Consider the following 11397-nt stretch of genomic DNA (forward strand, 5'->3'; position numbering starts at 1 on the left):
CTGTCTCTATAGATTTACATCTCCTGGATTTCATGTACAGAAAGAAATATCTTTAAGAAACAAAAACTAAGAAGAATAACAAAGTAAACCAGATAAAAACCTCAATTGAAAGTAAAGCAGAAAATATGAAAAACTAGAACAAATTTAAATATGGGAGAGCAAATGATAAGGTGCTAAATTTGAACCTAACTACCTGTGCAACAACCCACTTTCCGGTGCATTTTGCATGCCAGTAAAGGCTAGGCATGCCCCGCATGCAGGGCCAGAGGGGATTCACCCCGGCTTAAGCCACAGTGGCTTAAACAGCACTTTAAAAAAAACTGAAACAGCTTTAAAATGGGCCAAAAGGGAGATAAAAAAAAGATATTACATTTTGACCTAACTATATCTCCCACAATCAACTTTGCAATGTTCTCTGTCTGCCAACGGGGGTGTTCCTATCACTGAGCTGTGATCAGAAGGGATTCACCAGAAGCGTAATCCAAGTATAGACCCTGCGGATGGCTTTTGGGCTTCCACTGTCATTCATGTTATTGTTGTTGTTGTTGTTGTTGTTGTTAGGTGCCATCAAATAAGCTCCTACCCCTAGTGATCATATGCACAAGAGAACAAAACACTGCGCGGTCCTGTGCCACCCTCACAACTGTTCCTGTGCCTGAAAACTTTATCCATAGCTGTCCTTCACAGCCTTCTGGCAAATCGGGTGTTCACAATTTAAGTTTTGATGACATTCCCTCCTTTAGACTTGGATTGTATTATTTATACTCCTTGGATCACACAGGCTGGTGGACTTCCATATCTATATATATATATATATATCAGGGTTTAATACATATATCATGTTATTCCACAGTTCAATCACGTCAAGTGGAATTGTACAACTGCTACCACAATCAATTTCCAGACATTCTTTTTCCACATGGACCCTGGACATCAGCTCCCTTTTATCCCTCCCCCACCACCAGCACTGTATTCCCCCTCCCCCAAAACCCTTATTCTACTCGGTGTCCCTATACATTCATCAATCCTGAGTTTCATATACCGAAAAACAGAAAAGCATACAACACAACCTCAAGGGGTGATCTCCAATGACAAAACACCTCTGAGATACACCCTAATATGAACAAAGGAAGCAAAATACAAACCAAAAGTACAGAAAATTTTGGAAACCAGGTCATGTCCAGCCTGCATCATAGAGACAATCTACTGACAAAGTTTTAACTGTTCAAGTCAGATGTATGCCTTTGATCTTCTATACTCATCTCTCCCAAGATCTGAATTTAGTGACCACTTCCCTCCCATCCCTCAATTTTAGATAGGGGGAGTTTTCTGAAGGTTTGTTTACTATGTAGTTGCACAAATGGATCCTGGGCTCCTACTGTCACCCATCGCCTGCTTTACCCTGGATTCTCACATTGTAGGCTCTGATCCAAATCCCTTCTTCGAATTCAGATGATATGGATTCCAATCCTTCAGTGACTAATGATGGTGCGCTTCTTCCATGTGGACTTAGTTGACATCTCACTTAGATGACTGCTCTTTTGAAAACAAGCCTTTAAGACGCCAGACACTATTCTTTCTAATTGCCTGGCGCCATCTAGTTTTCTTTTGGGGTTTTTTTATGTTTTAAAATCAAAGTACTACTTTATTAAATGAGTTACTTTACACAATATGAGCATCAATATAATTACAATTATAAAGAAAATTTTTAACACGGATGGACTGATTTCGGGATTTCCCAATCAGAGTCAATTGTACATTTACACAGAATTGTCTTTGCATGAATATCAAAAGGGAACAACATAAAAATGAGTGTTTCTCTAGCCCCTTTATTTTTACTGATTAGCCGTTTGTTAGAAAAAAGGTTGCAGGTTTGGCACCTAAGGTCTGAGACCGTAGAAGAGGCAAAGGTGTCATGAATTTACCTGTAAACAACTTAATGCTTAGACATCAGCTGGAGGAAGTGGAGTCTTAGGATGTTTGCTCTCAAAGAGTTGCTTGAAGATCTTCAGGTCTGGCATGTGTGACCTACAGCTATCCATTAAAGCAGCTCTGGCAGCAGCCTTTAGCCATAACCTTGTTTCTCTTTTGTCGAGCTTGCTTTGGGGCATTTTTCTGCTGAAACTGTACCTTCTGCTGCCCACAAGTCATACCTGGGCTGGGACAGTCTCTTGTTGGAAAGCCCATGGGGTGGAGCATCAAGGTTGCATATGTCAAAGGAACTAATTGCTTTTAGATTGGGGCACGCCCAAAATTCATTCATGTATCTATGGTTTATATTTGTCTCTGTGTCACCTTAGAAATAAAATGACAATGTCAGAGAACATGATCACTCACCCTCTGGGGCTTCGCTTCCACTACCATCAAGTCAATGCTGACTCATAGCAACCCTCAAAGGCAGCGTAGAACTGCCCCTGTGACCTCTGGGCCTGCAAACCTTTCCATGAGCAGAAAAGCCTCACCTTTCCCCTTAAAAGCAGACGTTTTTTAAAGAGGAATATTTGAGTTAACATCCCCAGTACCATTGTGATAACCGTTGGACATGATTCTGTGTCAACTGCAGTAACATATTGAATGTTGATATCAGGAGACAAAAATGAGGACAAGATCAAGCTATAGTATGATAAAATGATCATATTACAAAGTGTCACTTTGAAACCCCCAACGAACCCAAAGAAATAGAAGTGATCGCATATTGTATAATAAACACAGAGACCGTGCTTCAGAGGGGCTGAGATCCAATTTAGCCAACTTCACACTGCCCCGAGGTGTATCTCAGTTCATCCTACATAACATATGGTAGAATCTAGAGTAATTTGTACTTGCCCTATGACCTAATGATTAATTTTGTAGGGATAGACAGGTAATCCCCAGGTTGTGAACACAACTCATTCCTAAGTGTGTCGTTAAATGAAACTTGTAGATGAGTCAGAATGGTTGCATACAGGTATTTATTCTTATTTTGGTGCCTGGACAGCTTTGGTGGGGTAGTGGTTACTCATTGCGCTGTGAACTACAAAGTCAGCAGTTGGAAACCCCCAGTCACTCGGAAGGAGAAAGATGAGGCGTTCTACTTTTGTGAAGTGTTGCAGTCTCAGAAACCCAAAGTGGCAATTCTACCTTGACTCTGTGGCAGTGAGTTGAGCTTTGTTAGTGCCTAAATTCTCAAATTTGGCTGATCATTGAAATCACCTGGGGATGTGGTAAAAGTACAGATCCCTGGGCTCTATTTGCAACCTAATGAATAAGACCCCAGGGCAGTTTCACCATTTTTCCATGTGATTCCAATGATCAGCCAAGCTTGGGAACCTAGGCGCTGGTGAAAAAAAATTTTTTTCTTTAAGTTTTTCAATGTTTTAAACTCTGCACAGGAAGCCAGTGGAAGTGATTATGATTAATTTGTTGCAAGTCGGGTTGGTTCAATCTTTTTTAAATGAGGGTAGATTTACACAATTGGAGCTGTGTGTTTGCCAGAGATCCGTAACCTGGTGACTACCTGGTATCTCAGACAAGCACCTGAATTCAGAAGCACCAGATATTCATAACTTCTTTGCTTGTCAAAGCAAAAAGTTGGAAATAATACAAATGCTTATTCATGTGCATAGGAATAAATAACCTGTGCACATGTAAATGAAGGCTTATCTACTAGACCACATTTAAAAGAAAGAAATGTAAAGGAGGCATGTAACCCATTGAGTTGCTCTCAAAAACAAAAGGTTGGGTACTACAGTTTTGAATGTAAGGTGTTATAGCATTTAGGTAAAGAAACACTCAAACGAGAAAGGAATTGAACTAAGTATTAGGGAAGGAAGCAAACAAACAACTAACCCTGCCATCAAGTTGATTTCGACACATGGTGACCTTAAATGGGGTTTTTAATACTGTACATCTTTATGGGAACAGACAACCTCACCTTTCTTCCATGAACAGCTGGTAGGGTTATACCACTGGTGGGTTAGCAGAATAACTCCTAACCCACAGCACCGCTAATAATATAAAAATATTAAATGAAACAAAAAGGGATCACATCTAACATATTAACAAGCTCTGATTATGACAGTCACCTAATCTGGTGTCAATTTAAGGATTAAGTGTGTAGGGGTGGCGTCTAGGCTATCAACCTGGAGGTAGCCAATGAGACATCTATGGGCATGGCCTTCTTATGGGAATTCTGGGAAATCAGGTACTTCCTCCTTGGAGGCAGAAGACACCTCTCTCTCTGCTACACCCTGGGAGACATTGCAGAAGAAAAGCCACATGGATACAACCAGACCTTGGAAGCCGGAGAAGCCACAGAGAGACCCCTGCCAGTGCTGAGATGTTTCCAATGACACTGGATCCAAAGACTTTCTACCCACTGGCCTGTGATCGTCTGCATTCGGCATCATTGCATATGTTTCATGAGTCTGAAGAGGACTTTGTAGATTGATATCGGAAATATGGGCTAATATTGGACTATGAACTTGATCTGGACTGGGCTGGGATGTTTTCTCAATGCTCAATTGCTCTTGTATATAAATATCTTTCTTAGACACATAAGTGTGTCCATGAATTTGTTTCTCTATCTACCCAGACTAGCATACTGATTGAACAATGGCTAAGTGCTCAGATGGTAACATAAAAGTCAGCAAGTGAACTCCACCAGCCGCTGCAAAGGAGAAAGATGCCTGCCAAGAAGACGCACAGCCTTGAGCATCCTAAGGAGCAGTCCCTCTCCGTTCTAAAGGCTCACTAGGAGTCAGAATCCATTCAACAGCAGTTGATATCTATATGGCTGTGAGACGTATCACACTCTAGAGGCATCAAATCTTCAATTAGCAAACCAAAAACAGACATTATAAATGAGCTAGGTTTTATTTTTTACTTTCATCTCAAATCAAAGCCCCGAACTCCATGATTTCAAATGCCTTTAAATGTGGCTTCCCATTTTGACAAAGTTGACCACTATATTGGCAAAGAGGTCGGGCCCCACGTGTTTACATAACGCATACTGCACATTTTAAGCAGCAGTGTGTCACAGATTTTGTATTGACAATTGAAGCATCTTTATTGTTAATGTTAATTGGAACCATGCTAACATTTAATTAATTTTAAGTGCAATAGATCATTTGTCAACAAAGGGGGGTAAAATATTAATTGAAACATATGTGAGTGGTTATTTGCTGGATGTTGCAAACATCCCACAATTAAAGTTAATCACAGTGTGATTAATTGATCTTAATTGATTCAAGATGAGTTCCTGTGGCAGAACATAAGTCTGTCCATAAAATTTACAATTAAGCCTCATTATGAAAAGCAGAGTTACTAAGGCAGCCAACAATGGGGCAAAGCAGCAGTAGGTTGCTTGCCTGATGACCCAGAAGGCAAGGCAAACCAGCAGCCACAGGAAGACATAAAGGCCCAGAGACCCACCATTCTGAGGTAAAAGGGATGCTGAAGAGTCTTCAGTCAAATGTGGGAGCACCCTAGCACCTGAAAAATGGAAACTGGTTCATCAAAATGATGAAGATAAGAGTGATGTGTAATGGTTTGGGTTCAAGAGTAGATGGGGAAGGACAGAAGGAATGGGCATGTCTGTCTTTGGAGTATAAATAAACAAGGCTCAGATGCCTTGAGGACAGGTGCATCAGGCCAGGCTATTTCAGAATTTCTGAAATGCATGGGAACAGGGAGGGCCTGCAAATCCTATAAGACTTGAATGGAGTTGGACTCTGTGCAAATTAAAATGTATCCTGTGCCAATTCACATCAGCAGTATTCTCAAAGTCCCTATGGCTCCATAGTTGTGGCCATGCTGTTCAGAACTCTAGGCCATAATCAGTGATTCTCAACCTTCCTAAGGCCATGACCATTTCATACACTTCATCATGCTGTGGTGAACCCCCAGCCATAAAATTATTTTCGTTGCTACTCCATAACTGTAATTTTGCTACTGTTATGAATCATAATGTAAATGGCTGATATGCAGGATATGTTTTCATTGTGACAAATTGAACATAAAAAGCATAGTGATTAATCACAAAAACAAGATGTAATTATATATTGTGAAATATTTACTTCAAATTACAAATACCGTATATACTCGAATATAAGCCGACCTGAGTATAAGCCAAGGTACCTAATTACTACCTGGGAAACCAGAAAAACTGATTGACTTGAGTATAAGCCTAGGGTGGAAAATTCAGAAGCTATTGGTGAGTTTTAATAATCACAACAAATGAAAATAAAATTATTAAAAATTAAGACATTATTGGGGTAATGTATTTAAATATTTATTTTAAATAAAAAAATAAATAAAAGGAAAACAAGCCACTTAACATTAGTAAACCAGCATAGTAAATGGAAAATAGGTTCCACAAAAACAATAAGGTATCAACAAGGATACCTTAAGAGTACTATTCTCTGAGCTCAATCAGCAACCAAGCTAAAATGTAAAGAGTTAAAATCCTTCAAAACTGGATTCCTCATCATCATCCATATCCCAATGCAGAGTTTCAGCTGTTGTGAGGTCATCATATACATTGTCCTCACTGAGATCACTGTCATCACCATCACTGCTGTCATTTCATACGAAGCGCAGTCTTCACTGCCATCCATAGCATTACTAATACTACATTTCTGGAAGGCACGTCGCACCATGTCTTCTGGAATGTCTTCTCATGCATCTCGAACGCACTTTGCTATTAACTCTATATCAGGATTCATGAAATTTCCTCCTTTTGTTAGTCGGGCTTGACCAGATGACATCCATTCATGCCACATCCTTCGTACACAGTCTTTAAAAGGCTTATTCAAAGACACACGTCATAGGATGGCTCTGATTGGTTAGGTGTGAGTAAACAAACATTCAAAGACCTGCAGTGTCAATGGGGCTTAGAATGAACAGCGGAGAAATGGCAATCACTCGTGAGATAATGGGAACTCCTCCTGTTACCTCGGGGGTGGGGGGAGCGAGATGTTACACCTCACTGGGGTACCACTGACCCGTGTATAAGCCGAACCCCAGTTTTTCAGCACATTTTTGTGCTGAAAAACTCAACTTATACACGAGTATATACGGTAAATGAAATTTTGTCTTGAAGCATGGTGTAGTATGGGTAACCATCTTCACACTGGGTACACTCATATGTAGGCGTGGGTGGACCCTCTTGGAGACGGATAGAGGAGTGGTGTCTCAGTTCCTAAGCCCATCAGAAATATGTGTTTTCTGATGGTCTTAGGCAATGCCTATGAAAGGGTCGTTCGACCCCCAAAGGGATTGTGACCCACAGGTTGAGAACTGCTGCCATAGATTCTCAAGCTTATTTGGCTTACCACCTACTTTTGGGGTGTGTGTGTGTGTTTTCAGTGCTCCCTGCTATCCAGGCAAGTAATTAAACAGTTCTGTACTGTAGTTCATAATCCAAGAAAAGTGTAGGTGTCTGCTTTTGTAGCCTCAGCCCCATCAGTCCAGCATTCATCATGGAGTATTATTGCCCACTTTGAGACACACTGTGAAGGTGGTCTTTTCAAGATATCCAACTCCGCACAGTTGATTTGGATGGTCATTCAAGGCCAAAGTATTCATTCAATTATTCTCTAGCAGAAAAGTCAATTGAACGTCATTGACTTGCTCCACACAAGTACGATGTAAGGTAATCCATGACTTCTCTGGCTTCCTCTCCAAGGCACTTTGCCCCATGGAGGAAATGGGGAACCTGCCAACCAAGGAGGGTTTTTTTTTATGTGTTAAATGTGGGTAGAAAATCTTTTTGTTTTAATTTCCACTAAAATAGAACTGAGGACAAGAACTAGGATGCAAGCTGTTTATTTAGGAGATGAACTCAAGAGACATGGTGAGGAAGAAGAAAAGATAGAGAAGTGGGAGCAATCAAGACATGGTTCATTACTTGCCGGTTAGCTACAGGGGAAAAAAAGACTCATCGCTGTAAGAGAAAGTTTGAGAAACCATGTTCTCATAACTCAAAGGATACGGCAGCCAGTGCAATCATCTATGGATCCTCTGCCTCAGTCAATTAAGGGTTTATCTGGGGAGGAAGATTAGTAATTCCTCTACCACTCTGGCTGTAATTAAGCAGCCCACTGCCATGAATCTATTCCAAGTCATAGCAAACTGGTCAATCAGAGTAGAACTGCTTTGGGATTTCCAAAGTAAGTAAACTGTTACAGAACCAAAAACCCTCATCTTTCTCCCAAAGAGCTAGTGGTGGGATTGAACTTCTGACCTCTCCATTAATAGACCAATGTGTAACCCACTACACCACCAGGGTTCTTTTGTGCTTCAGCCAAGTTGAGTACTTTCCTTGATATTATGGAGCTTCCTAAAGCAGGAAAGCACATAGACACCAAGTTGCATTGTAAGCTTGCTGTGGGCAACATGTGAGAGTTAGAGAGTTTGAGAGGAGGTGACTTGGTGCGGGCAGACAAGTATTTGTTATGCTCATGAACTTCAATGCCCTCCATAACATAACGCAAACTGCACTATAGACTAAAGTCATCCATTAGTCATTTGTAAGAAATCATTGAAGCTTTAGAATGTTGTCTTCCCCACAGTTCTATTCACAGCCCAACCCTTGAAGCTATGCACAAATCATGTAACATTTGTCCTCTTGCAAAAACTCACTGGACTTGAAAATGATGAAGTAATGAAGGGGGGGGTGCTATTCAGGCTATGCTGGAGCTGGAATTGAAGTGGAAACAAAGGGAAGGTAACTGAGTCCTATAAAGGAAACAGCATTGATATAAAAGGATTTGACATGATGACCTAAGACAAGAGCTCCCTTGGGTAGAGCAAACATAAAATTCCCAATTATATTCCTGTGTCCACAAAATCCCATGCTATGGGTGTGCTCCTACAAGACACCCAGGGTCACTTTCTCATTGACAACTGTGATTTCACAATAGCCTCCAGAACTAGAGCTAGCCTGAAGGAAGGACCACCATGAGGGCCCTATACAAGAGAACGCTTCTAGTCACTTGGTTGTCATTGATACCCCATCTGAAAGTTGCCATGGTTACAGATACTCTTCAAGCAAGGGGATGGAGAAGGGCAGGTGAAAAAGCCTCCATTCAAAAATGGGTAAGTTGAGCTACATAGTGGCGTGTCAAGGAGAGAAGAGAAGGGGTTGAATCCCACCAGGAATATTTCTTGAGGTACTTCCAAATGGGGAGCTGGAGCTGACATCTGAAATAAGACGCCTTTCCAGAGTTAAGGCACCCTTTTCTACCTACATTTTTTGGCTAAATCAATGGTATTTACATATTAGTTCATATTAATTATACATGGAGAAATGAAATCATAGACCCTGCTTTTGCTTCTCTCTGCACATTCGCTTGAGGCTTTCGTTCTGCCGTCCAACTCTCCCCATAAAACGTGGGCTCTCTGTCCAAATACACAGCCTCCCAACCTGAGAATCAATCAATCACTACGGCCAAGAGGAAAAAAATATTCTGAGTTCATCAGTTTGAGATCATTGCCCAACCAAAGACATGGGATATGCTGACAAAGAAAGGAGTGGCATGGGGGATGGATGGATGTATGTGTACGTGTGTCTGTGCTCAGGGTAGAAGAAAGGAGATAAGAGTTTAGGGAAAACAGACAATAGCCACTACCCATCTCCACCACTTTCTACATTTATTTTTTCCCTAAGTACCTAGCAACTACTATGGAACAGGCTGGTGCAGCGGTAGTTTAGTAGTGGAATTTCCACCTTCCACGGGAGACCTGTTTGATGCTCATCCAATGCACCTCAAGCACACTAACAACTAGGAATGGAGGCTTGCATGTTGCTGCCATGCTGAACAGTTTTCAGCAGAACTTTCAGACTAAGGGAGCAAGGCCCAATGATCTACTTCTGAAGTAAAAGCAACCAATGAAAAGTCGACGGATCACAATGGTCCAATCCAGTATACAGGGGATTGCCATAAATCTGTGGCTCACTGGAGGATATCCTACAACAACAATGTGGAACAGTTATAGTAATGAGTTTACATTGGTGATAAATATATATTATATATTTATATTGGTGACAAATATATATTTATATATATGTAATATATTATATATTTACATTGGTGACATATATATATATTATACATATAATCCTCTCCCTATCTCCTAGCAATAGTTAGAGCTTCTATGTACCTTGCAGAGTAAACTACCTAACCTTTCTAAATGCCAGTTACCTAATCTATAATGGAAAAAAATTTTCCTTTTCATTGGTATTGCAGGGGAAATAAGATACATCATCCAGTGCTCAGTATTAGTGATTCAAATTGTGGTCCTGAGTATCCCAGTTATCTCTAATTCTGTATAAGGTTTTGGGCATTGCTCCTGGGCGTCCAGTTTTCAAGTCTTGTTCTCTTAGCCTTCCTGAGAGTCTGTGCACAATCTAATACCTTTGCATAAATGGTCTTCCTGCTCAAACTGGTTTTGATTGTTTGCCATGAAAAATCTTAACTGATGAAGAAGGTGATTAGTAAATGGTAACTATAGTAACTAATCTCCCAGTCACTTGCTCCTTTGTTAGGAAAAGTGCTAAAATGTAACTGAGAGGTATGAAAGGGAGACCATGCAGAAAGAGCCTAAAAATTAAATCCGACCCCAGCCCCTAGCATGGCAGAGGTGAGAGGTACTCAAAGCCTGATGGGCAGGTAGCGCGGGGGGTCTCTTGTCATTTGCCTGGGACCATGAGAAGTCAGAAGGTGGTTCTGCTTTCCACTTGTCGAGGTAAAACAACAATTTCTCCAAAGGGGCTTTCATGCACTGCACTGATTAAAAGTAATAAGATGCTACTGCTTCAACTTCAGATTTAATTTCAGACACTTAAATGTGTTATGGCTTTTCAATTGAGTTCTGGGTGTTCAGTGGAGCAGGGAGATAGGGAATCTGAGCTGTTCCTTGTCACTTAGGAGCTATTAAGGAGTGTCATGTCCACATTCCTGACCTTCAAGGAATGGGTATTGGACATGATTTCTCCATCGATTCAAAGCCTTGACCTTGCAGGGGGCACAGATAATTCCAAGGAAGGAGAAGCCTCATGATTTTTGCCAGTCTGAATCTGGATCTCCCTTAAAGGGCAGCCAAGCTATTTCTCAAGAGACTGAGTGGGGAAACTCTTAACATCTTCCCTAAAAAACAAACAAACAGAAACCACCTTCCCCAAGGACCTATCTACCTAGCAAGCTAATGATTTTGGAATTTCCTGCTCAAATTTCTCCTGCTTCAACATTGCCCAGCCTAGAATTCAGATGATCCCAGGCTCTACTACTTAGATTTTAGGATACTGTACAGTTAACTTTCCCCAGCCCCAGTTTCCCCACTTTATAAAATAGGATGACTTTACCGAACTCACAGACATAGCTAAGAAATTAGTAGGAGTATCGGCTGCACTGGTTA

The 11397-nt window shown here is 40.9% G+C and overlaps 1 pseudogene; it reads right to left on the reverse strand.

The window, feature by feature from the left end:
* Positions 1 to 1943: 1943 nt before the first annotated feature.
* On the reverse strand, positions 1944 to 2151 carry LOC142447228 (zinc finger protein 706 pseudogene; annotated as a pseudogene).
* Positions 2152 to 11397: the final 9246 nt, after the last annotated feature.

This window comes from Tenrec ecaudatus, chromosome 4 (assembly GCF_050624435.1).
Source record: "Tenrec ecaudatus isolate mTenEca1 chromosome 4, mTenEca1.hap1, whole genome shotgun sequence".
NCBI classification, from domain to species: domain Eukaryota; kingdom Metazoa; phylum Chordata; class Mammalia; order Afrosoricida; family Tenrecidae; genus Tenrec; species Tenrec ecaudatus.